General features: G+C 41.1%; 1 protein-coding gene and 1 pseudogene across 1 annotated transcript in view; both read right to left on the reverse strand.

The window, feature by feature from the left end:
* Positions 1 to 27,924, reverse strand: part of SPTBN1 (spectrin beta, non-erythrocytic 1) — a 212,223-nt gene that overhangs the window by 165,807 nt on the left and 18,492 nt on the right. The gene's annotated exons all lie outside the window — the stretch shown is intronic.
* Positions 1,312 to 27,601, reverse strand: LOC129462662 (uncharacterized protein C9orf85-like; annotated as a pseudogene).

The following is a 27,924-nucleotide window of genomic DNA, read 5'->3' on the forward strand; positions in this document are numbered from 1 at the left end:
GCATTAGTCATATTGTAACAAATTCCTAATACAGTGTGGGGGATACTCAGAAGAGGAGTTGGTGATAGCCGGGCACGGTGGCTCACGCCCGTAATCCCAGCACTTTGGGACGCTGAGGCGGGCGGATCACAAGGTCAGGAGATCGAGACCATCTGGCTAACATGGTGAAACCCCATCTCTACTAAAAACACAAAAAAATTATCCGGGCATGGTGATGGGCGCCTGTAGTCCCAGCTACTTGGGAGGCTGAGGTAGGAGAATGGCGTGAACACGGGAGGCGGAGCTTGCAGTGAGCCGAGATCACACCACTGCACTCCAGCCTGGGCGACAGAACGAGACACCGTCTCAAAAAAAAAAAAAAAAAGGAGTTGGTGATAAACCAAACCAAGCAGTCAAAATACTACACCTGAAGGCTGCAGAATATGGTTTGTCATGGCTGTTTTAATGCAGTTCCTGGAAATGTCCTTACATTTTCTATATATAGATTATGACAGCACCAAAATATAACCCTCAAAAGTGAACTAATACATTTAGAAGCATCAAGAAAATATGGGAAAGCCATTCATTGTAACCACACTCAGCTACTGAGGGATGAATAGTTATGTATTTAGCAGTTTCTCAGCCAGAAGTGGGTTGGTTTTGCTTTTTGGCAATGGGTATATGTTTTTAATACTACTGTGTTACTTGAAAAGAGTTGATGTGTTCAAAGACTAGAAAGGAAAGGCCTGTTTGTGAAACCAGTGATAAGAACATAGATCAAAATAATGACCTCCAAGGATGGTCGCTTTCATGCTCATGGAGACTTCTCATTTCTAATCCTTGGACACTTATAAATTCCGCTAAGGCCCTCAGATTCTCAAGAGTGTAGCTGCTGGGTGAGACAGCCAGTGTCAAAGAGATTTCTCTGAAAAGCACCTTGTTCCCACACTGGGCCTGCAGGAGGACAGACAGGTAGGGGGCACTGTTCCCTCAGCTTGCTCTGACTGCAAAGCGACCCCCACACTATGCCTAATCCTCCATGAACAGGAAGGCAGCCACTGGCTTACAAAGTGTACTGAAAGATGGGCCAAGTTCCCATGAGAATTGTGTTCATATGTCCATGTGGAGCATGCAAAAAAGCTGAGTATAATATATCAGCATGGAGACACCAGTGACCAGTGTCGTGAGGCAGGTGAGAATGGATGACCAAAAATAAGCTCAGCAGATTAAGCTCCACACAACAAAAGGATTTTCTTTTTAAACACAGGGATCACCAAACTGAAGGCTAAGAATGTACCCAGTTGTAAAATCCAATGTGATTACTATGCCAGGGAAGCTCCCAGACCACACAGGCAGTTCTCCTTTCCTCATGACCACAGAGGGAACATGGCAGTAGCCTCAAATGCATTCTTCTCTGAGGTACCCTAGCTGATCTGTTAGCTCTCTGAGTCTGTGCAGAGCTCATTCCTGACACTTAATGAGGGCAAAGCCAACAAACACTGGCCCTCTTCAACCAGACTGCTCGCCACTCACACAATCTCCAGGAACCTCCATCTAGAAGCTCCAGAAGGTTCCTGCTCAACAGGATTTACAAAAGAGGGATGACGAAGCCCTTCACCTTGCTTTCACTGTCCATTCTAAAAGGAGAAACAACAACAAAAAACCCCCAGGAAAGCCAGAGTTTGCCCTTGGTTTTGCACTTAGATTTTCCATGAACACATCTCTGTCTGACTTCAAGGGAAGTCCATTATCTTTCCTGATGTACAAGAACCTTGCAGGAAAAGTAGGCAGGGAGCTGTCACCCATGCACACACGGCCCCACTTCAAAGTGTATTCTCTGAAGTGAGTATTTCTCTTCCTCTAAATGGCAGAAGGTATCTTCCTCTGTTGCCAGAGATAGACAGTTATGTCAGAAGCAGCCATCCCTGATGTTAACCAACCCTTCATAGAGGTCGGGGTTGGGGGGGGTGCAGGTAAAGTGCGACCTCTCTGACAGCCTGGCCATCCCCACAGCACTAAATTGATGCCAGTTGCCCATTACAGGCTACATTCCTGAGGTCCTGTGACTGGCTCCTGAGAAGACTAACAAACCTTCCCATCACCTTCCAGATGAGAGCAAGGGTGAGGCCTTTGGGGCTAGAAAGCAGAAACTCACCAGCTCCCCGATCAGAACCACAGTCTCACTCTTGGCAGGGGTAGGGTGTCATTTCAAAGGCCAGTGTGTTTGGGGAAGGAATGAGTGAACTATTTGACTGACATCCTGAAAAGAAAAATACACATACTCCCTATCTCAGAGTTTAACATTTGGAGAGTGATGCTGTCATACTAGAATAAAGAACAGGTCTGGAAATGAACCAAAGCTCCTTAATCTAGTCTTGCTTTAGTGCAAATGTTTTCCTATCAAATATTCCAAAAGATGCTAATGATCACCTCCCAACACAAATTTTCAGGGAGCTGCAAATACTTCCCAAAACGTGATCAAGCTTTTCTCATGAAGTCTCTACACACACTAGTTGCTCCATATGCTAGCTTCCACTTCTCACAACTCCCAGTCCCCCACCTTTGCGCTGTCCTCTCCCCGGAGAGGCTCCATCCCCAGGCAGGGGTGGTAACTCTCCAGTGCAGTGCTCAGTGCCAGCAAAGGGCATCCAGGTACCACCTCCCATCAACCTGACCCGCCATGTCAAGGAGCACTGAGCAGAAAGGTGAGTAAGTAACGAGACAAAGCCTCCAAAACACGAAGAGCTGGAACTGAACAATTCAGAATCCACCAAGTCCATCTCCTCCTCTTTCTGGATGCCACAAACCTACACCTGGCTGTCCAGTCAGGTTAGCATTTAATTGGTTTAAATTATCCTTAGTGGATATACACAGCATTAGAAATGATCAGTTATCCCTAACACTGTACTTAAATAATGTGTAGTGTTCCCTAAAAGGGAGAAGGAAGGTTTCTACAATATGCAGAGATGACCAGCTATTCAAGAAGCTCCTTTGTAATATATAGCAACTGTCTGAAATTTGCCAGTCTCATTTAGCTAATTACAAACCTATCTGTTTCTAAAGGAATTAAAAAAAAAAAAGAAAAAAAGAGCCAAAGAGCCAAAAAGCCCCGGAGGCAGTTTATCATGCCTCTGGTAGCTCATGTGGGAGAGGGGAGGGCAATTTCTACTTGGGTAAAGGGGACAGGAAGATAAGGACTCCTTGCTTCCTCCTCACTGGGGACCCCAGAGTCCTGCTCTCTGCAGCTGCCTAGCCTGACTGTTGACAGGACAGTCCACAAGCCCCGAGAGATCACGAGAGATCTGTAGTCAGAGAATCTGACATCCCTTCCAGAAATCAGCCATTCCTTATTTGGGTCAGTCCCAACAGGGCACTTGGGACAAGTCATCTAGCTGCTCAGGACCTCAATTTCCTCATCTATAAAGAGAGGACTGGACAGGAACAGTGTTCTTGGCTGCACATCACTGTCACCTGTGGGGATACTGTGATTTAATTATGCTGGCTCAGGTATGAGTGAGCATCAAGATCTTTAAAATGCGCAGCCGGCCACGCGCAGTGACTCACATCTATAATCTCAACACTTTGGGAAGCCCAGGCAGGCAGATCCCTTGAGCCTAGGAGTTTGAGACCACCTTGGGCAACATGGCAAAACCCCATCTATACAAAAATTAGCTGGGCATGGTGACATGCATCTGTAATTCCAACTACTACAGGAGGCTGAGGTGGGTGGATCCCTTGAACCTGGGAGGCAGAGGTTACAGTGAGCCACGAATGTGCCACTGCACTCCAGCCTGGGCAACAGAGCCAGATCCTGTCTCAAAACAAAACAAAAAATAAAATATCCAGCCAAGGATTGAGAACTACTAATCAGCTAGAGCTCTTTCTAGCTTAAACAAAAAATGTTAGAAACCTCAAATACCAATAAAACCATCAGCAGACACACCCCACCCCTCCTTAGCACGGTGGATCGAGATGAAAAAAAAAAAAAAAAAAACAGAACAAATCTCTCAAAGAAAGGGACATCTCCAGCAGCCTGGTCCTGGGAACACCTGAAGCCCACTGAGTCTTCAGCCTATCCAAGTGATCTAGAAGTTTCCATTCATCTCTAAAATTTTATTGTATTTGAGATTTAGATTTTGTTTTCTGTTGCCTGAAACATGAGTCTTACAATAAAATATCTCAAACATAAATTTTGTGGTTATTTAAAATAAGCCATCACCTAACAAATGTGACTACTTGCCATTGTTTTTTCTCTCAAAGAATGAAAAACAGCCTAAAACATTTGTTCATTCTCTCACTTTTAGTAGATTACAGATCACAGAAAAACACAAAACAAATCCTAAGAAATGAACAATTAACATTACAAAAGTAAAAAGAATTATAATTCCAAGATGCCAAAAATACTGATTACATTTCAATTACCATTTGCGCCTTCATCTGGAAAACATATCCTCCATTGGAAAGTACCCAGCATAACAGCTGCAATGCTTTTTCAACTTTAACAAACACTGGAAAACTTAGCCAAAACTCTGTGTTGGCTGACATCCAGGGTTTTATTATTATGTACTATTAGTTCATAGTGAGAAACATGGGCTAAAGGAACGGGGAAAGCAAAGTAACAACAGGGCTTCGTAATCATGTGCAGATGTGAAGGTTTCTGAAGGTTTATCTACCAGAAAATGCCTTCCATATTACTTTTATTACCTGTATCCTTTATTAATTAGATAATTACAGATGTTGTGTTTTTAGGACATTATTTAGAGACTTAACTGTGGAACGGTTTTTCTTATGTCAGTGGCTGGGCCGTGCTGACATTTTAATATTTTTCATATGCAAAGCAATCTGGTGGATTCTCTCCTCTTGGCTCCACGTTTTAGCAAGTGCTGAAAGCAAATCAACAGGCAAACAACCAGTCACCTTCCTCCATTTCTTGTCAAATCAGTTATGGTTCAAAAGCCTCTCACTTTTAGTACTACACGAATGTTGGGACTGAAATATTTATTTTTTAAGGCTTACACAAACCTCATCGGGTGGTATGGTCTAAGCACAGACTTTTCAATCTCATGAACCAGCAAAGTTTAAACAAACAAAAAAATGGAGGAACCATCATGAGTTTCCAACTTTTCCTTAAGTAAGGAGAAAAAAATTAAAACCAATACAAAAAAACTACTAATATTGCCACTATTTTATACAGAGGAGTCAAAATAGGCCAAGAATTATCATTGTCATCTGAGAACTGAAAGATTGATCCCTTCCAGAAGTGGGCAAATGTTAACCCTACCTGAAAGGCTTCTGCATGGGTGGTGAGGGCCTCAGGACACACCTGTGCTCCACAGGTGCAAAGAGAAAAGCATGAGCCAACAGGAGGTGAAGGGTGAAGTCCCAGCCAGCTGACTAGGAGCAAATGCAAAGTCTCTCTGGGTTTCTCCATCTACATCTACACCTCTACCCTACTTTTAAAGTCCCTTCGTATTCTGAAGTTCCTTAACCACTAGGTGAAAACACTGCGGGACTTGATTAGGATGAACCAAGTCTCTATGCACCACCACATGTATCTCCAGCACCCAACACAGCACTTGGCATAAAGTATGGGCTCCAGACATATTTATCAAATAAATGACTTTTCTGCTTTCCCCAATATTTAAGGGGTCTTTAAGAAAAATGCATTGACAATGGATGCATGGGAGCTTCTTGAAAGAAAATATAGTATGGATCTAGCTTCAATTTTTCACTTCAGGGATGTATATATAGTTGCATTATTTAGGAAACACTGATACAGCTTTTACTATGTGCCCAAGTCTAAGCCCTTTACAAATATTAACTCATTTAATCCTCAAAATAACCTTTTTTGAGGTAGGCACTATTATCTTTTTATCACTTTACAAATGAGAAAACTGTGGCACAAAGCGCTCAGGGAACGTTGTCCAAGGTCACAGAGGTAAACGATAGTGAAGCTGGAATTTGAACCCAAGTAGTCTAGCTTCTAAGTCTATCCTATGCTGTCTAACACAGTCATCACAAGCCATGTGTAGCTATTTAAATTTAATTAAATTAAATAAAATTTAAAATTCACACCAGTCACATGTGCTCAGAAGCCACACACATGGCCGGCAGCAAGTCTACCGAACATTCCCGTCCTGTGAATGCACTGGTCGTGCTCCACCCGCGTGGAAGCACTTAGTCTATGCCCCTAGCTGCTACTCTCTTGCTGCCTTTCAATCTGGGTTTGGCTCCAGAGACCGAAGTTCCAACTCCATGCTGTATGTATCCCCAACCTAAGAAATATAACAGAAAGTTTTTTTCGGATTGGGACTCTATAATGTGATTCTTTAAGCAAAAGAATACAGAAACAAGTTGACAGGAACTTGATTCTTGATGGACTTCCTCAACAAGAATGCCAACTGGAGGGCTTGTTTTTTTCCGTTGTTATTCTCTACTCTTCTCCTGGCAGGATGTTTGTAGAGATGGTCTCCGGCTGTGAGGTTACTGGCGCACACTTGCACCTGTCCTGCTGTGCAGAGCTGGAACCCTGTTTTTATGGATTTTGTAAGCAGAGTTCAGCCAGAGGGTAGCCCTTCCCAAAATTCAGTTCCCAAAATATTTGCAGATATTTTTCAAAACGTAGGAAGTACACCACACAATGTTCTTTCTGTAACAAAAGGAACAGAGGTTTTTGGTGGCATCAAGGCAGCCTTTAAATTCTATGACTTGGAGGACTGAGGGTGAGCTTCCTTGGGGAGTTATGATTTCTGCAACTCCCAAACAAGTTAGTTTCGCCTTTGAGGAAAGGCAGTTGTTCAAAGTTTAAAAACCTAAGAAGGTTAACATACCAAGCCACTGTTCACAGTAACATCTGAATTCATCAAACATAGGTAAAGTATGTTTCATCAAACATAGGTAAAGTATGGTAGAAGAAACGAAATTCCTGGCATCAAGGGGCAGATCAACAAAGAGGTGACTCCCTGGTGGTTAGACTGAGTCTCAAAGGAAGAAGGAAGAAAGTACTCAAGTGAGCTTAGTGGAAAACTTGAAAAAAAAAAAAAAAAAAAACTAATTCATAGTTTTTGCAGCGGCTAAATGTTCCAGTTATAAAATTGTTTCTGCATTTGTTAAATGAAGCCAATATAATACCTATAACCAAATGTATTAATTCCTTCTCTTCTTCTAAGCCAGGCATTTTTCATGATGCTCATTTTCAGAGAACCCAAGACAGTTCCTCACTGCAACTCTAGGATTTTTCTGGTCTTATGGTAAAAAAGAAGGAAGCCAGGCGTGCTGGTTTCCTGGTGGGGGCCCCAGACCAACAGCCAGAAGCAGATTTCGGATCTTCATGTTCCATGCCGTCTGTTTATCCCCATTTACAATTTCCTGAGCAACGACTTCCATAAACATACGCCCATATCGTCATATGTAACAGCTGTATGGTGTTCTATCATATGGATGTACCAAAACGTATTTAACCAAGTCCCTATTACAGGACACAGAGTTGTTCACTATTCTCAATACTTCCACAAGCACAGTAATATCATTATAATCTTGTCCAATTATCTTCATAGGATAAATTTTCTAGAAGGAAACCAACTGCCCTACAGAAATGGATCCTACCATCAACCTTGTACAGAGGGCCTGTTTCCTTCTACCTTAATCAGCGTCAAGTATTAAGTTTCTAAGATCACTGCAGGTCTCTAAAGTGACAGCTTGTTATTATCATTTGCAAGTGTGCTTACTAGTGATGATGGATATGTTTTCATATAAGTTGATCATTTATTTGGGTAAGTTACTAACATTCTGTGCTTCTGTCTACGTATCTGTTAAACAGAAAAATAACTGAACTTACATCTAGAACTGTTTCGATGATTAAATAAGTTAATACATGTGAAATGCTTCTAATAATACGTAGAAGATAAAAGCATTCCAAAAAAAAATGTTAGCTGTTACTGTTATTCATACTTTTTTTTTTTTTTTTTTTTTTTAAAGACACGGAGTCTCACACTGTCGCCCAGGCTGCAGTGCAGTGGCGCAATCTTGGCTCACTGCAACCTCTGCCTCCCGGGTTCTAGCAATTCTCCAGCCTCAGCCTCCCAAGTAGCTGGGATTACAGGCGCCTGCCAACATGTCTGGCTAATTTTTTGTATTTTAGTAGAGACGGGGTTTCACTGTGTTGCCCAGGCTGGTCTCGAACTCCTGAGCTTAGGCAATCCACCCTGCCTCGGCCTCCCAAAGTGCTAGGATTACAGGCGTGAGCCATCGTGCATGGCCTATTTATACTTTTTTAACATATTTCTGATATGGGGAATAAATCTTCCTTTGGGAACAACAGAGTTCCCACAGATGGTTACTTTTTGTGAAGAGCACAGATGAAATAATTATCACTGGGTAACAAAGAACTACTGTATAAGCCCATGTGTACTTCTAGAAGGGGACCATCCTCCCTTCATTTAGTTATAATGTCTACTAGACCAAGGCTATTTTTCTTTAATATGAATTAAGAAACTGCACCTGTTAATAAAAAAATTAACTATATTCTTTGATTTACTTGCTTTTTAATAAAGTAATTATGGTTTTCCCAGAATTTTTTAAAAAAATTATACAACCAAAAAAATGCCCAAAAGAGGTTATTGGTTAAATAAATCACCATACATATAATATGTAGACTCTTATGCATCAAATAAAAACAATGATATTTTATGTCTACATAAAACATGGAATAATGCTCAGAGGAAATAAAAGTAAAAACATATGCAAATTATGATTCTAATTTTGTTTTAAAACATACATATATCTGAAACAATATACACCAAAATGTTAGAAGTATTTAGCACTGGGTGGTGGGATTAAAGGCAATTTAAATTTTCTTATTTTTCTTAAGCGTATTTTCCTTAGTTTCTACACAGAACACTTTATTTTTGCAATGAAAAATCTTAAGTATTTGTACAGGTGGGATTCCAATGTAGTGTGCAGTTTCCTGGACAAAGCAGAACTGTCTGGCAAGACAGAGCCCTCTCGGACAACAAGGTTCTCCTAATATGATTTAAACAGATTTGAGGGGGTGGCATCACATAAGGGTTCCTTGAGCTCTGAACCTGGGATTCCTGCCTCCTCATCTTCCCAGAGTGGGCAAGGCCCTGAGTTGATTTTGTCTGTCCCCTGCTTACCACCCGTCAGTGATGTTCAATGCTTTCAAAACAATGCTCCAAATGTATGGTCCCTGCTTTCCTCCAGACCAACCCCTGCCACACACCTGCAACCTCCTATGATTCTCAGACTTGCCGCTGAGATGCCCTCTCTACACTTGCCTCAAGCTCACCTCCTCCAGGGGGTCTTCACTGTACCTTCTGTGCCCACATCTGTCACAGCATTCCACACACTGCACTACACCTGTCAGCCCACTTCTGCCCCTGTTCTTGACTGTGGGCAGGCTGGATGAGATATAAAAGAATGGTGCAATTCGCAGACAAGGGAAGACAGAACTTATCTCAGGACATTCTTTTTTTTTTTTTTTTTTTTTAAAGCAGCTTTATTGAGGTATAACTGACATACAATGTGCATATTACACAATTTGGTAAGTTTTGACGTATGTATATACCTGTGAAACCATCATTGCCATCAACAAAATGAGCATATCCATCACTCCAAAGTTTCCCATGCCTCTTTGGAGTCCATGCCTCCTGGCCCATCCTCACTTACCCTTATCCTCCATCCCCCGACGACCATGGATCTGCTTTCTATCGCTACAGATTAGTTTGTAATTTCTATATAAATGGAATCATATAGTTAGAACTCTTTTTTTGTCTGGCTACTTACCCAGTATAATTATTCTCAGATTCACTGATGTTGCTACATTTACCAATAGTTTGTTTTTATTGCTGAATAGTATACCATTAAATGGCTACAACAGTTTGTTTATCCATTCACCCATGATGGACATGTAGGTTGTTTCCAATTTGGGGTTACTACAAATAAAGCTGCTATAAACACCTGTGTATTTTTTTTTTGTACGAATATGTGTTTTCATTTCATTCCTAGGTATCTCTAGTTAAATACCTCAGAATTGAATGTCTGGGTAATATCACAGGTCATACTGTAATTTGTTAAAGAAACTGCAAGTTGTTTAAAACAATGAGCAGACAATGACTCAAATGCACCAGGGGGATATCCTCTTAAAAGAAAGATAAGTCCTTTTTAAAAGGGATGATGAGTCACTTTATAATGTGAATAATCATCATCTGTAATTTTTAAAATACAATATTCACATTTGAAGTTTCTCAAGTAAGTCATGTCTGTATTAATTACAGTTATGTAAAAACTTGCACTCTGTCTACTGTCCAATTCCGACACCGTACCTCATTCTTTTCAGGATTTGGGTAGCACCATTAATTGCGTTTTTCTCTGTACTCTCTACAGTGGCATTTATGAAAAAGAGCATGACACTGTGATTATCTTCGAGTGCTGAAGGAGGATCCTTTCTTTGCATGTGTTCCAAGTAAAGAGAGTAACCCACTCACATGACTTTGGGGAAGTTATATTAACTTCTGTGTCTTTGATAGACACCCTATCATCACTCACATTTAGATGTAAGGTATCAGGGGTCTCCTGTTTAAGAGGCTATTAAGTAATACAACATAGGCTACAGATAGAAAAGCAATTTCACGTGCAAATATCTACATAGGAACTTAGTCTTAGACCCTCTTCTACAATTTTAACCTAAATTCATAAAACATAAAAATAAGGCCAGGTGTGGTGGCTCATGCCTGTAATCCCAACACTTTGGGAGGCCAAGGCAGGTGGATCACTTGAGGTGAGGAGTTCAAGACCAGCCTGGCCAACATGTCAAAACCTTGTCTCTACTAAAAATACAAAAATTAGCCAGGCATGGTAATACACACCTGTAGCCCCAGCTACTCTGCTGAGGCACAAGAATCACTTGAACCTGGGAGGCGGAGGTTGCAGTGAGCTGAGATCATGCTACTGCACTCCAGCCTGGGTAACAGAGTTAGACTGTTTCCCCCCACTCCCCAAAAAAGAAAACACAAAACACACAATTTATAGAATATATATGTAAGAGTAATCCAGAACACAGAAGGAAATTATAAGAAAACTAGAAACATCAAGATATGCTCCTTAGGCCGGGTGCGGTGGCTCATGCCTGTAATTCCAACACTTCGGGAGGCTGAGGCGGGAGGATTACTGAGGCCCAGGAGTTTGAGACGAGCCTGGGCAACACGGCGAAACCCCAACTCTAAAAAAAATGCAAAAATCAGCCGGACATGGTGGTGTGTGCCTGTGGTCCCAGATACTCAGCAGGCTGAGGTGGAAGAATCCCTTGAACCCAGGAAGCGGAGGTTGCAGTGAACTGTGATTGCACCACTGCACTTCAGTCTGGGCAACAGAGTGAGACCCTCTCTCAAAAAAATAAGATATGCTATTTAGTTCTATCTAAACTGTAAAAAAGGATTAGATTTTCTGATGGACACTGTATTCAATATTCTGCAGACATATTAAACTGCACAACAATTTTCTAAACACAGTTTTTAAAGGGTCTGAGTGTAATAGCATAACAGAACTAAACAGAGTCTGACAGCTTTTATTATTTCTATTAACTTTCCTGCTCTAGTTTACACAAGCCAATAAATCTCATTCTATTCCACAGGAAAGGAAATCCGCTCAGTAGTCAATTACATTTCTACGGCAGGCTGGGGGTATCTTTGCTGGAGACATAAGAGACATGTCCATGTGTCCTCAGCATGAAGACTGCTGTAACTTACATAAATGTTCCAGAAGCAAACCTTTTAAGTAAAAACCAAACCCCATGTAAAATGTTACTAGCCTGCCTAAGTTCGAAGGCATGCTACCACAGCAGTCAGTCGGTCGGTGCAAAGGGCAGTAGGTCCACCACCTGCAATGAGGTCACAAGAATGACACAGCCTTTGAAACTGGTGTTAGGTAAAACTCCTTAGACCCAGCAAATCCACTTTCAGGGATCTAAAGGAAAAGGTAACTTCAGATAAAAATATGAATACAGTGATGCTCATCATTGTGCTTTTTTATAGTAGCAAAAAAAAAAAAAATTGCAGACAAACTAAATGTCCAGTAATAGGGCACGCTTACTTTAGAAATAGGGTACACCTACTTTATACAGCCATAAAAAGTGTTTTCAAAACAATTTTTTAACATGAATACGACCATAAAAACAAAGGGTATAAAAATGTGAGTGTATATGTGAGCACAAACCATACACCAGACCAGAATTATAGCATGGCTTAGCTCTAGGATTATAGGAATATTCTTTAATGTATAACTCTCATACTCAGAAGTTATTTTTTAAATTATGGTATATCCTAAAAATAATTATCTTGAGGTCTTCTGTTAAACGCTCTTAAAATACCACATTATTTCTCTGGAAACACATAAAGAACAAAATTTGTTTACCAGCCATGCTGTCTGTTTCTTTAAGGGCCTATTTGCAAAGCCTAATAGAAAAATCTGGATTTTAAAAAGAGAGAAACAAACTGGGTGCAGCGGCTCATGACTGTAATCCCAGCACTTTGGGAGGCGAGGTGGAGGACTGCCTGAGCCTAGAAATTCAAGACCAGACTGGGCAACATGGCGAGACCTCGTCTCTACCAAAAAAAAAAAAAAAAAAAGAAAAGTTAGCTGGGTATGGCAGCATCTGTGGTCCCAGCTACACCAAGAGGCTGAGGCAGAAGGACTGCTTGAGCCCAGGAGGTTGAGACTGCAGTGAATTGTGTTTGCACCACTGTACTCCAGTCTGGGTGACAGCCCTGTCTCCAAAAAAAAAAAAAAAAAAAAAAGAGAGAGAGAAATAAGAAGTAAATTACTTAAAAATGATTATTTGAACCACAGAATTTAAATGTTTATTATTACAAAGCATTTAAGATATAATATTCAAAAGTTTACTTTAAATGGCAGCTCTTCAGGAACGTATTTACTCCAAGAAGTTATTCTTACATAAGATGACCAAGAATTTCTGATCAGTCCTTCATCAAGAATGTCAACCACCACAACAGCTCAAATCCTATTATCTAGTTGGTAATGAAATTTTTTTCTACCTAAGTGTAGAATGATCGAAAGAGAAAATGTGGTGACCTTCAACCCTTGAGTATGGTTTTGGAGACTTTTCACAATCTATTACTATGTGAAAAAGAAGGTAAATCCTCACAGTGACAGGCTATGATGCCAGGGGAATCTTCCTGTCAGTCAAGTTTATTAACAGTTTTTCTGGAACCCAAAATTTACAAAGTCTAACCTTGACCTTAGTAAGGTCCCTTAGAGTTTCTTGACCGAATTATTGCCACAACTTCCTGACTGGTTTCCCTGCTCTGAATTTTGCCCAACTGAAATCCATCCTCTTCCATGCCGGAGCTCAAACGAGCTATGAAGAACACACAAGCTTGACTAAAATGTTTCACCACCCTCCTCACTTGTCCTTTGGGTAAAACCTCCTTTCAAGGCATGCAAGAGTTTTTGCCTGGCCTCAGCTCCGTTCACTCTTCAACACAGCCCTCTTTATTCCAGCCACAGCAGAAGAGGGCCTCAAAATACACTGTTTTCTCTCTCCCTGGCTTTCTGCATGCTGTTCCCCTGTGTGGGACTCTCCCACACCTTAATCTTTCCAGCTAACACTAATCATTCTTCAAGAGTCACCTCCAGCCTCATCCTTCTTCACTAAGCCGTCCCCATCCCTCCCATCTGGCATCTACCCGAATAAGATGCCTACTGACCAGACTGAAGCCCAAGCCCATCTTTGCTACTAAGGTGGTTATCCAACTTAATGCAATAAAGCATGTCCACTACTAAGGGGAAATTCAGGAACAGCAGATTAATAAGACAGCCAATTACTTCAAAGTGCTTATTCCCAATCAGAAATTTCTGGAGAATCGCATCACCATTTTCAGTGATTTCAAGGTTGTTCAAATTTCCTAGTAAATATCTTCCTCTTTTGTGGACCCCACCTGAATTAAAGTGCCACCAGAGGGGATCCCTTAAATACTTTCTGAATTTAGAAATCTGTTTATAAAATTTTCATAAACAGGCCAGGCGCTGTGGCTCTTGCCTGTACTCCCAGCACTTTGGGAGGTCGAAGCGAGTGGATCAACTGAGGTCAGGAGTTTGAGACCAGCCTGGCCAACATGGTGAAACCCCGTCTCTACTAAAAATACAAAAGCTAGCAGTGCATGGTGGCATGCAGCTGTAATCCCAGCTACTCAGGAGGCTGGAAGAAGAGAATCACTTGAACCTGGGAGGTGGAGGTTGCAGTGAGCTGAGATTGCACTCCAGCCTGGGTGACAAGTGAAACTCTGCCTCAAAAAAACAAAAAACTTCCTAAACTTGTTTTCCATTCTCTGTCATCACTCCAGCAAAACTGAACAGATTTTTGGTGTGTTCTGTGAGACCAGCAAGAATGGTTAATGCTGAGGTTCTCTCATGTTCTTATGGAAACACAGCTAGAATTACAAATATTTTAGGCTCATAGGTCTTCTCATTGATCCAGAAAAATCCAAATGATAAAAACCACAGTAGGAAGATTATATCAAAGGACATCTTCTATAAATAACCTACATTCTCAGGAGTGTTTTCCAAAACATTCCCAATTAGAGATTGCTAAATGTATGCACACTCTTTGTAAAAGCTCTTAATTGTCTGCAACTGTCATCAGCTCTCAAATAAGAATTATGATTTTTGGGGTTTTTTTGAGACAGGGTGCCCTCTCTGTCACCCAGGCTGGAGTGCGGTGGCACGATCTCAGCTCACTGCAACCTCCACCTCCCAGGTCAAGTGATTCTCATGCCTCAGCCTTCCAAGAACAGAGATTACAGATGCACACCACCATGCCTGGCTAATTTTTGTATTTTTAGTAGAGATGGGGTTTCACCCTGTTGGCCAGGCTGGTCTCAAACTCCTGGCCTTAGGTGATCCACCAACTTCGGCCTCCCAAAGTGCTGGGGTTACAGTCATAAGCCACCACACCCGGCTTAGAATTATGATTCTAAAAATCAGCAACATGCATCTGCATATTGCCATATTTTTTCAAGGTACTTTCAGTTATATCATTTTCTTTTTTCTTTTTTTTTTTTGAGACAAGGTCTCACTCTGTTACCCAGGTTGGAGCACAGTGGCATGATCATGGCTCACTACAGCCTCAGCTTCCTGGGCTCAAGTGATCCTCCTGCCTCTACCTCCTGAGTAGCTGGGACTGTAGGCATGTGCCACCATGACTGGCTTTTTTTTTTTTTTAAATACAGACCAGGTTTTACCTAGGCTAGTCTTGAACTCCTGAACTCAAGTGATCCTCCCACCTCGGCCTCCCCAAGTGCTGGGATTACAGGCATGAGCCACCATGTCTGGCCAATTACGGCATTTTATTTGGTCTCATTTTTGTCACTGATTTCTCAATGTCAAATCCCAGCATTAAAACTTATTTTTCTTAATTTTCTATTTCTAGAAAATTAAATTGTTATTTTAGTCTCTGATAATAACTGTACTCTTAATTTTTGCCATGGGACTTATTGTATACAAGCAAGTTTGTTCAGATTAGTCTCTTTACAAAGCGAGCCTTTGTACGATTAATAACTTCATTAAAATTGAAAGTCGAAAAATAATTCACAGAAGAGTGTGAAAAATTGTTATTTTTTTTCCCTATACAAAATGTACCATCTGGAGTTATTCTGCAGCCAAAAATACATCAGGAGATAAGACTTTTTTTATGGTGAAGGGAGGAGGGGAAACTAAATCACAAAGAAGCCACCAGGATGAGATAATGCACAACACTGGAATCTGAGAAAAAGGGTCTGAGAGATCATTCTCAAAGCTTACACTTAGCCTGTGTGACCACACAGGACCTGTGACACACCACCTTTTATAATGAAGCAAGAAATAGCACTCACCGAATGAAACTAGAGAATTCAACACACTGACAAAAATAAAAAATAAAAAGAGGAGGATTTAGGAAGAAGACTACAGTATGAGTCAGACATCATGGCAGTCCAAGGTGAAAACAGAGAGTCACTGACTCTCAGGGGTGCAAGGGACCTTAGAAAGGTCCTTGGTCTCGTCTTACCACTGGCTGCCTTTAACTGCAAGGAAATCACTTTCCCGCCCTAGTCCTCAGTTTCCTCATTTGAAAATTGAGGCAAGAGGGTAAGGCCAGTGGGTCTCAAATTTGGATGCTCACCAAAACCACCTAGCAATTTCAAAATACAGACTCCTGGACCTAGTGCCTAGAAATTCTTATTCAAAAAGGATATGATGGGCCGGGTGCAGTGACTCATGCCTGTAATCCCAGCACTTTGGGAGCCTGAGGCGGGCGGATCATGAGGTCAGGAGATCGAGACCATCCTGGCTAACACAGTGAAACCCTGTCTCTACCAAAAATACAAAAAATTAGCCGGGTGTGGTGGCGGGTGCCTGTAGTCCCAGCTACTCGGGAGGCTGAGGCAGAAGAATGGTGTGAACCCGGGAGGCGGAGCTTGCAGTGAACCGAGATCGCGCCACTGCACTCCAGCCTGGGTAACAGAGCGAGACTTCATCTCAAAAAAAAAAAAAAAAAAAAAAACACAGGAGGAGATCATCAAGTGAATTAATATCACGATATTAAAAGTCAACTTAATGTGAAATTCTGACCAACTTTTGACTTTGAGTATTGCATAAAAGATATTGTGAAATCCTAATGATACATGACTTCAATGATTCATTTATTTATTTATTGTAACACTAGAAAAACAATGGTGCTCTAGTCTAGTGGGCAGACTGACATTAATAATTATTAATGAAGAAATGTGACATTAGATACTTAATACTGTGAAGGAAAAGTATGCAGCTTTATGAACACATGTCAGGGCAATTTGATCTAGGCTGAAAATCAGGAAAGGCTTCTCAGATAAAATGATGTTGGTATTTCTTAAGTTGTGCAAATATGAAAAATAGATCTACATTTAATAGAATCATCATTACTCTGCAATTCATTGTACAGCAGTATGTCATGCACATAGTAAATGCAAACAAGTACACATCAAAGGTGCGCAGTAATTAGTCCTGAGAATAATGTTTTCCATTAATATAATATTGCTTAATTTCATTACGTGAAAACTTTTTCTGGTGATAGACATAATTAAACGTTGGAAACCAAGTAATCTATTTAATTTCAAAGGAAAAAATTGTGCTGATTTTTGAAAAAGTTAAAAAAACAGCAAAAAAAAAAAAAAAAAAAAGAAATCCTAATGAGGAAATCAGAAAAAGCTATAGAAAGACAAATTTTATACATGAATATAAATTGTATATGATATATTACCTAATACCAAAGTAAACCAGATTCAGAATTGATGATTATATAAGAACTAGCTCATATAAAAATAAGATGACATTATTATATTGCTAGCCTCAAAAATTGGTCCTCAGCGCCGTTTGATAAATGATCTCAAGTAAATGACTCGGAGCAAAAGTACCGACAATGTTTGCTTGTTACAAAGCAAAAGCAGTTTTTTCAATACAAGCATCAGAAGACCCCAGCAAGGCTCTTGCCACCACACCCGGCCTTCTCCTATGTCTTCTAAATCAACATCAAAATCTAAATTATCGTCCCTTTCTTCATTTCTTCTGCAGCTCCTTCTACGATTGGAACTTAGATTGTTTTCAATATTTTGTTTTTTCTGGTTCCTTACTGAACAGAATAACAATGTCTTCTTTCTTTCCACATTTTGTGCAAATTTCAAGTTCACAGGCGCATGGTCTACACATTGTGTGATAAGAATCCTTCACTGTCTTTTATAAAAATTTAACACATTTTTTAGGTTTGATAATGGTTTGTATTTTTTGTATTTTACACGACACTCAAGAACTTCTTTATAGCATTGACATACTATATCAAGAAGTTTTACATTAATTTTCTTGGTCTGAACACTCCTATCAAACTTGTCATTTTTGAAGCTAAACGTATTCTGGTGCCTGAGGCCTGGAATGAGCCACATTGCACCTTCCCGGGAGCTCGTCTCCGAAACCACAACCACCCCACGCCAGGTACAGGCAAAAGGATGAAGGGAAAACCAACGAACTACTCCCAGGAGTTAACACTTCTATACTTGTCCTTTAAAATTCTATCCTATAAAAGGCCTCAAACATCCATAAGCATAGAGGAATAGTGACATCCTGAAGAGTTACCAGGATGGCAATTACAGAAGACACTTGTCATCAATGCTGGCTTTCCTATTATTCCTCTTAGCATTCTTTTTGGGCTTTCCAGCTTCCCATATTCCTGTTCATAGGACAAGTTAACATTTCCTACCTTGCTCTCTGAGCTTGAGGAAAGAGAATATAGAAAATGGCAAAATAAAAGTGTGAAACATAATTAAAAATAGCAGATGAGTATTAACAAAAAGTCCAAAATTTACTGACAATGGGAAAGGAAGGAGAGCAGGCCTCTTCTGGCAGTCAAAAGCAGGACTGAAGTGAAGGAGAGGAAAATAAACACAATTCCTAAGCATATAAAAGTCCTAGGAGGGCCCCGATCATTTATTTCTCAGAGAAAGGCAGTTAATACCGTGCAGTTATCACTTGCCAATACACATATTTGGTTTTGTTTTGTTTTTGAGACAGGGTCCCACTCTGTCCCCCAGGATGGAGTGTAGTGGTGCAATCACAGCTCACTGCAACCTCTGCCTCCTGAGCTCAAGTAATCCTCCCACCTCAGCCTCCCAAGGCATAGGCACATACCACCATGCCCAACCAATTTTTGTATTTTTTGTAGAGACAGAGTTTCACCATGTTTCCCAGGCTGGTCTTGAACCCCTGGGCTCAGGTGATCTGACTGCCTCAGCCCCCTAAAGTGCTGGGATTACAGGCATAAGCTACCATGCACAGCCCCAATACAGATATTTGGATACAACCCCGTCAAGAACACTAACCTGACCAGCGGAACAAAGCAACAAGGGAATAAGGTCTGCAACAGGCACTTACACTTCACCCTGGTTTTACAGCAGACAATGACAAAACAGGAGAAACTCTTTGAAATGACTCACAGGCCCTGTGAAGCCACTGGGGGTCACACCCCTAAATCACCCAAGTGCCTTTGATCCATGCATTCTCAGAGCTCTTCCTACCCACTTGCTGTACCGAGGAACACTTGGCATTTTCTTTATAGTGGGCTCACAGAAAGCAACAGAAATCTGCTCCTGGGGAGGTGCTAATGTCCAGCGAAATGCAGGAGACAGGAAGGCATAGCAAAGAGCCTGGATGGTACAGACCAGACTGCTGGCTTCCAGAGAGCCTCTCCACGTGAGGGTTTCTCACGCCTACAGGAGGAACAACCTCCAAAAAGGTCCTGCTGAGGGAAGCAAAGGGTAGAAAATCCGCGTCCTTTGGTATACTTCATGTTTCCTCTAACCCCTCGCTTTTCCGTGACCCTACCTTCCTTGGATCTTATGTGCTATGTCTGAACAAACATGGAACATAATTGATTCCATTCTCAACCCCATTGTGCCCAGCGCTCGAACATGGGGGCCCACAATGGGAGTTTATTTCACGGGAAATATGTGCTAGCACTGTCCTTGTTTCCCACACACTAGAGATGAGCCAGCAGAGGCAAACTATTGAGGCAGGTCTTTCTCCAGCAGAAGAGATAAAAATCTCCTCTCACCTAGTTTAACCCCAATACTCAGGCTTCGGTTCCCTTCCAGGGCATTCCTCAGCTCTGAAAGAATAAAGCTGCATTCTCTCTTCCCTGGCCCGGCCTCCTCAGGGTCACATTTGCCTGCCCCCGGTCCTCACCACACCCCTTCGGGCCAGCCTGCTTTAAACGGGGCCTTTCTGTAAGATGTGACACATAATCGATTGCACCAACTGCTGTGGGGCTTCTGGTGCCAAAAGACCATTGAGAAAAAGGCTGCTTAAAAAAGTATGGAGTAACTTAGTACTGCCAAGTCCTGTGGGATTACTAATTCCAAGCCTGCCCTTCCTGTGTCAGGCTTCTTAAATGTTCATGCTCCTCCCATGTTTTGTTGACACCCTAGATCTAGGCTGCCCAATGACACTGCCTCCAGTGATGGAAATGTTCTATATCTATACTATCCAACAGGGCAGCCATGAGCCATGTGTGGCTACTGAGCATTCCAAATGTGGCTAGTGTGACTGAGGAAATGAAGTTTCAGTTTACTTCATTTTAATGCATGTAAACATAACTAACTTCCTGGTGCTCATGGCTCCCTACTGGACAGCACAGGCCAGAGACATAATTTTGAGGGGAGGCCAGAGGGTAACATGCATACTTGGCTTATGTTACGATCACCTGAGGACCTCTTGCAAGTCCTGGTGCCCATTTTGTACCCCAGACAATTCAATCAGATTCTCTGGAAGTGGGACCCAGACATCTGCATTTTTTTCTAATTGTTTATAAATTTTTCTTTTTTTTTTTCTGCTGTAGAGATGAGGTCTTGCTATGTTGCCCAAGCTGGTCTTGAACTTCTGGACTCAAGTGACCCTCCCTCCTCAGCCTCCCAAAGCACTGAATTTCAGGCATGAGCCACCATGCCTGGCTGACACCTGCATTTTTTAAGTCTCCTCAAGGGATGCCAATGTGCTGCCAAGATTGAGGATCAGTGCTCCAAAATGTGAAAATGTCTACCATTAATAGTCAATCCCTATCCAACCAGACACTTCAAACACCAAAAACTAAGCCATGTAAATAATGAGGCCAAATATTCCACCCATCATGCAATCCTGTGGCATTATGCCAAACCTCAGGCTCATCAAGAGCAAAACCATATCCAAAAAATGGGCTGCTTTATAAAGGAAGCCATGTGGAGGAAAAGAGACAGCTCAGAAAAGAAGGTAAAAGGAGGAAGGAAAGAGGTTTTACAAATAACTGTCAGTATATAAAGCCTGGCTAGCATCAATCTTTATACACAAATAATTCATTTTCTGGAAAGTCACCAGTTAACAATAAAATACACCTCCAAATCTAGTACTCTGAACAAACAGCTTTAATTGGATTCCTTCCCTTGGCTAACCCATCCACACACACTCTGCGCCTAACAGTAAGCTCTTACCACTATGCATTTTTCTTCAAAAGGTTATCTGAAACCTGTGCTTTTCCATTGGGGACATTAAACTCTTTAAATGGCAGCAATAAAAAAGCCGGTATTGGTCCAAAATCCATTTGCTCTGGCTCACTCTTGTCCAGTAGGCACAAATCTCAACCTTTACTTGCCATAATTAATTTCACCAAGTGTATCATTAACCTGGTGAAGCTTTTCCTCAGGGACTTGGTTTAACAGAGGCATCATACCCAGAGTTTGAAAACACACACACACACACACACACACACACACACACACACACACACACACACTCAGGTTTCTGCAGCCTCTAATCTTCCAATCAGCATTTCCCAAAGGCATGCCATGCCCTTCAGGGTTGACTGCTGATAGAGTTCCAAAGCTGGGGCAAAAAGCTCACTAGCACTTTCTGGGCAGCACTGCTGAAAATCAAAAACAGCAAGAGAGATTTTAATGGGAAGAGTATTTGAAGGTTACTTTTTTTTTCCAAACCTGTTCTTCATTTCTAGGATTTTATTATCATCATTATTATTATTACTTAAGAGATGTGGATTTTGTTTGTTGCCAGGCTGGCCTCAAACTCCTGGGCTATAGTGATCCTCCCACCTCAGCTTCCCAAGTAGCTAAGACCACAGGTGCTCACCAAGGCACCAGGCTGAATGTCACTCTTAATGACAATAAAAGTAGCTCCCTTTACATTGACAAATGAAATATAAATGACCCAAAATTAACCTCCTCCCCAAATTATTTAATATTACTAAAGTAATTCAATTATAAAACCGAGAACTCCTAGAGTTGGCCAGGGCTTCAATAAGTCACCTTAACTAAAGGACTCCCCTGCAAGGAGAAAGAGCTGGCTTCAGTTCCTCCACATTCACAGCCAATAAGTTCTCAAAGAGCAAATGTAATCCCTGCTGCTGTGGCAAACCAGACTGAATTCTTTTTCATCTTGGCCTTTGTGGGAACCAGCAGCAGCAACTCAACGATGACTTCTCAACCATCCATTCCAATGGAGGGCAGACAACATGGATTTTTCAAAAAATTAACACAATACTTACAAAAGGATCTGGACTACACGTTTCATATACATCTGAATGTGGGTTATACTGAATAGAATAAAAATTCTTTTGGATTACAAAACTAGGATTGCCAGATAAATACTGGACATCAAGTTAAAGCTGAATTTCAGATAAACAATAATTTTTAGGATAAGTATGTCTCAAATACTGCATAAGACATACTTACACTAAAAAACGATGTGTTGTTCATCTGAAATTAAAATTTAACCAGGCACTCTGGTTTCTTTTTTGTTTGATTTTGTTTTTCCTAAATCTGGCAACCCTGCACACATCACTACACTGGGAAAAATCCAACTTTTAAAAGAGGCAGAAGAGGCTGGGCTTTGCCACTCCCCACCCACTCAAGCTCCCAACCATTCTATATCTCAGTGCCAGCTGTTCAAAAGGTGCTCTCCAGTGTAGATGCTAATCAGACACAACCTGATAAATGAGTGCCCCAATACCCAGCACCCATCTCTGGGCCACAGGTGCTATAGAATTAAGTGCCAGATATACAGGTAGCTGAAAAAGTAAAAGTCAATTTTACCTTCTGAGCCTTTATCTGAGGAAAGGGCTCAGATAAAGCAAGCAATTAAGTTTGAGCAGGTGCCATAAATGGAATAAGCCATTAGTAAATATTAATGTTATTAAAAGCAAAGTTTGCTCGGAAGGCTGAAGCAGGAAGATCACTTGAGCGTAGGAGTTAGAGGCCAGCCTGGGCAACACAGTGAGACCTTGCCTCTTGGAAAAAAAAAAGCAAAATTTGCTTGGGAGAAATAATATAAAGACAATAGAAAGCGAACTGAATGCTTAAATGGTTATTACGTGAATTAAGTATCCTAAATAATTTTTTAAATAGCTACAACTATTGAATAGTTATGTGCCAAACAACACTGCAAAACTTTACATGTTTTATTGCATTTAATCTTAATACCCTAGGAAGTGAGTCATGTCCATTTCACAATGTGAAGAAACCAAGACAACAAGATTAGGTAACTTGGTTAAGACTAGAGTGACCATGTTACCTGGTTTGCCTCAGACCTTCCTAGGTTATGCCTGCTGTACTGCTACAACTATTAAAAGTGTCTCCTTTCATTCTCATAAATTACCTAGTTTGGACAATAAATTATGTGTTCACCTACCAAAGACCACAGTCAGTAACCAGTAGAAGCAGGGTTCCAACTAGGCAGTGTGGCTCCAAGAAACAGAACCTAACCACTGTAAAATACTCCCTCCCAAGTCCTACCTTCCACAGAAGAGGATTGGAACAATGGGATTTATTTTTTTAATTTTACCAATCATACCTTAGATTTCTTACATGGTTACAAACCAACTTGAGGGGGAGGCGGTGGTAAGGGTCATGTTTTCTATAACTATACTTTATTCGCCTCTAAATCATTGCTATACACAGCACAAGTCACGAGCAGGCAGAGAAGACTCTGCAGTCAGCCTTCACTGACATCCCTGGGCCTGAAAATGTTTAAACATTTCAACTTATCAAAGTATCTGGTCAAATATTTAACCAGATCTTCTTCTATTTTAAAACAACCTTTACCTTCCTTCAGCCTGGCCAGGCAGCCAGGATACTCAGTTGTTTGTTATTTTCATTAAAACAAAGGTGGACATGCAGTAGGTTCTGGCTTTTAATTCCATACACAATGGGCTTTCCTCCTTTCCCTAGTAATAAAACATATATATATATACACACACATACATACATATACACACACACTCACATATACATACATACATCTTTTTTTATCTTTGGTATTGTGTATTTTCAGAACACTTTCTATTTTCTCAGCAAATGTTTAACCATTCATGCTACTAATAGTGTAACAACACGAAAACAGTAAACATGAGCATAAACTTGTAGGCTTACTCATTTATATAACTTTAAAATGCATCCCAAGTGGTTCCAATAAGCAGAAGTAAGATGCCTTTCAAGGTTCAGCACACTAGAAATAGTTGCAAGGACACCAAGTATTTCCACGTTATCTGTTAACAGCGATAGTTTCAGCCCTTAGTCTTGTGTGAAGTTGTGTGACTGCATCTAGCCTCTCTGAGCTCTGGACTCTTCTTTGATACAATCATGTGGATGTACTAAGATCTACAGGGTTCGGCCCAGACCCAAAACTTCTAATTCTATGACCCTCTACAATCTTTCTGACTGTGAGCTGCACCCTGTAATGTGAAAACACTGCTCTTCCACGAAACTCCCCAACATTTCAGCTGGTCCAGGGGGTGGCCCAGCAGGGGACCCACTACAGGTCCTTGAAGAGTGAGGAAAAAACAATCCTCTCTCAAAGGCAGACTTATTCCAAGGCTACCATCACTGGAACCTGACACAAGCATCTGAGGGCATGAAACACGAGCATTCTCATAAGAGTGAAATATCTTCCCCGGGAAGACCTGCCACGAACAAGGGCCCTAGGACCAGGATCGGGCAGCTCTGTGGTGATTGGTGCAGGTTCCCACGTTTGTCATATCCCTGGATACATTAAGCCTGATTCCTGTCAGCCTCAGACCATGTGAAGAATGTTTTTTTAATGTTATGTTTTTGTGATGGGTCATGAATGCTTTTTCCACAGCGGTACTAGTATCAACAAAAAGGATAAGACTGGGAACTGTGGCTCTGAAGAAGGTTTTCTCTGCCTCAAATCCTCCCAAGTCACCTTTAAAAAGCAAAGTCTACTACCAGTCCTTTTTTTTTTTTTTTTTGAGATGGACTCTTACTCTGTCGCCCAGGCTGGAGTGCAGTGGCATGATCTTGGCTCACTGCAACCTCTGCCTCCTGAGTTCAAGCGATTCTCCAGCCTCAGCCTCCAGAGTAGCTTGGATAACAGGCACCTGCCGCCATACCAGCTAATTTTTGTATTTTTAACAGACACGGGATTTCACCATATTGGCCAGGCTGGTCTCGAACTCCTGACCTCGTGATCCGCCCACCTCAGCCTCCCAAAGTGCTGGGATTACAGGCATGAGCCACCGCGCCCAGTCCACCAGTCAGTCTTAATCGTAATGGCAGCAGGAAAAGGGTAGGATGGAGCTGTGAGGTAACTGACAGCTTTAAAAGTGTGTTTCCTGTCACGAAACAGCAACTGTCCTTCACACCTGTTTACTCACAAAGGAAAAAAGCAAACAAAACAGAAAATGAGAAAAGAATTCTTGGCCTGGATTTCACATGATTTCTAATAGAAAGCGAATTCATTAACTAAAAAAAAAAAAGGTAATGCCACAAATCCGAAAGTCTGGGGAGTTACAGAGTTTAGTCTTATAAAGTGTTACCCATGTACAGTTACAAAATGGGGGTTGGGGGGGGCGCTCCTTCTTACCTAAAGTTTATTACATGAAGTTTACGCCACATCTAAGCAAAAACTTCCATACTAAGATTTGTTAGATATGGAGGCATAAAATCCCTGGCAGCAAATGTTGTGTTTAAATCCAAAGTCTTCTGGTAGAGAAATATTTAATACCTCTTGACAAAAGTTCTCTCTCTGTTTCTTATCAGAGCCCTCATTTCAGTAGTATCTCATTTCAAAACTTCTAGAAAACTTGTTACAGAAACTCAAAGAGAACCAAGAAAAACACTGAAGCCAATAAAAAAAAACTCAGTGTGTTAGGACCATCTGTCCAAACCAATTTAATTTTTTTATAACCGCTAAGATATGTGGTCAAAGCTTATTTACCTTTCTCTTTTCAATGGTAAGTTTAGAACACAAAGGCAACTAAATGAAGAAAAAGTCCTATGGATTCAACACAGGCATGTAACCAGTAATAACTAATTTTTAAAAACACTGCCTGCAATTTGATTTGCAATGGAAGAAATCTCTCTTCAAATAGTCAACTCTTTTAACAAACAATAAAAACAAAGCTTCTTCCCAATGCAAGTATTAATTAAAATGCAATTCCAAATACTTGCTTTGTATGAGAACAAATTAGACAAATTAGGATATCCCAAAGCATATTCAACGAAACCCTGCATCCAAGGGAGGCTATGAAAAGTAGGAAAATAATTCAAAGGTCAGGTAAGTCTGGGAAACATCGTATGTTACTCTCCACCTCCAGAATGCCTGTTAGGATACAACAGCTCTGAGACATCCTTCACTAAAGAGGCCTAGTACATGTTACTAAGCCCAGCATTCTCCATATTTACTTGACCAGGAGATGCCCTTTATAAACAGCAGATGTTAACATACTGCAAAACTGGTGCTTCAAAGAAGATGATGGGAAATGCCGGATTAGACGACATTACCTACTCTGTTATCTATGTTTAGTTAGAAACTTTTAATGATCACACATACCCAGTCTCTTCTCTTTGTGGCTACATGGGAGGATTACTCTTACCTGCTACCCTAGCATTTGGGCAGGGCATTTGATTATTCTGATCAATGGCCTGTGTCTAGCCCATCAGCCCACAGTCCTTGAGTGAGGATGGCACAGAGCACCCTGACACCATGTGACGGACAAGTAACATGAGTGGAAAATATGCACCTGTAAGTTTGAGCCACTGAGATTCTGGAGATCTTTGTTACTGCAGCACCAGCCTAACCTGCCTGATAAACTATGGAAGGGAATTTTTCTTAAATAAACCTACATATAGTGACCAGAAGTGACAAAATAAATATATAGAGAAATGTGGAATAAGCATACAAGAGTGAACCTTTAAGAAGGCCACTTTGGTCTAAAGAATCTCATTTCAAGCACTAAAGAGCAGTGAGTTAAAACTAAACACTCTGGTATGGACTAATTTGAAGTCATCAAAAGTTTTGTTTGTTTGTAGTTTGTGGAGGTGAGGCCTTTGACACAAGAAAACTAAAACTCTATTACATAATTTGTCTAAATTCATACTGTTAATAACGGTCATGTGACTTACTGATGGCTGTATTCTTTTCACTATACAATCAGTCTGAATTAGTGGAAAATACTAAATGATGAATTTAAAAAATAGCTTTGAGTTTCATTACTCCAAGGCACTCTGTAAGAATGCCTTTCTGTGGCTCAAACTCACAGAAGCATTTTTCCCACTCACGTTACATGCCTGTCACATGGTAGCAGGAGGCTCTGCCATTCTCACTCAAGGACTCTGGCTATAGGCTGGACACAGGCCATTCCTCAGAACTAGTCAAACACACCACCCAAATGCAAGGGGAGCAGGCAAGAGTAATTCTCCCATGTGACCACAGAGAAGGGACTGCATATCTGTCATCATTAAAAGTTTCTAAACAGAGATAACAGCATAAATAATGTGGTCTAATCCAGCATTTCCCATTAGCTTCTGTAAGAATGTGAAAGTATTGTAGAATCAAAAGGAGACAAACTGTTGCCAAATGGAAGGCCCTAAGCTTTTAAAGAATAAGCTGTTCTTATAATTGACAAACTAATTGTTTGCAAGGGATACATCCACTTTTCTTTTTCTTTTTGAGACGGAGTTTCGCTCTTGTCACCCAGGCTGGAGTGCAGTGGTGCGATCTCAGCTCACTGCAACCTCTGCCTCCCGGGTTCAAGAGATTCTCCTGCCTCGGCCTCCTGAGTAGCCGGGATTATAGGCACGTGCCACCACGCCCGGTTAATTTTTTGTATTTTTAGTATTTTTATAATTTTATATTTTTATAATTTTTTGTGTTTTTGCATTTTCACCACGTGGCCAGGTTGGTCTCGAACTCCTCACCTGAAGGCAATCTACCCGCCTTGGCCTCCCAAAGTGCTGGGATTACAGGCAGGAGCCACTGCACCCAGCCTACATCTACTTCTCAAAACAAAGTTTACTTTTTCAAATTATAGAAGTAACATATGCTTACTGTAGAACAGCAGAAAATACA

This window comes from Symphalangus syndactylus, chromosome 14 (assembly GCF_028878055.3).
Source record: "Symphalangus syndactylus isolate Jambi chromosome 14, NHGRI_mSymSyn1-v2.1_pri, whole genome shotgun sequence".
In the NCBI taxonomy this organism is placed as follows: Eukaryota; Metazoa; Chordata; class Mammalia; order Primates; family Hylobatidae; genus Symphalangus; species Symphalangus syndactylus.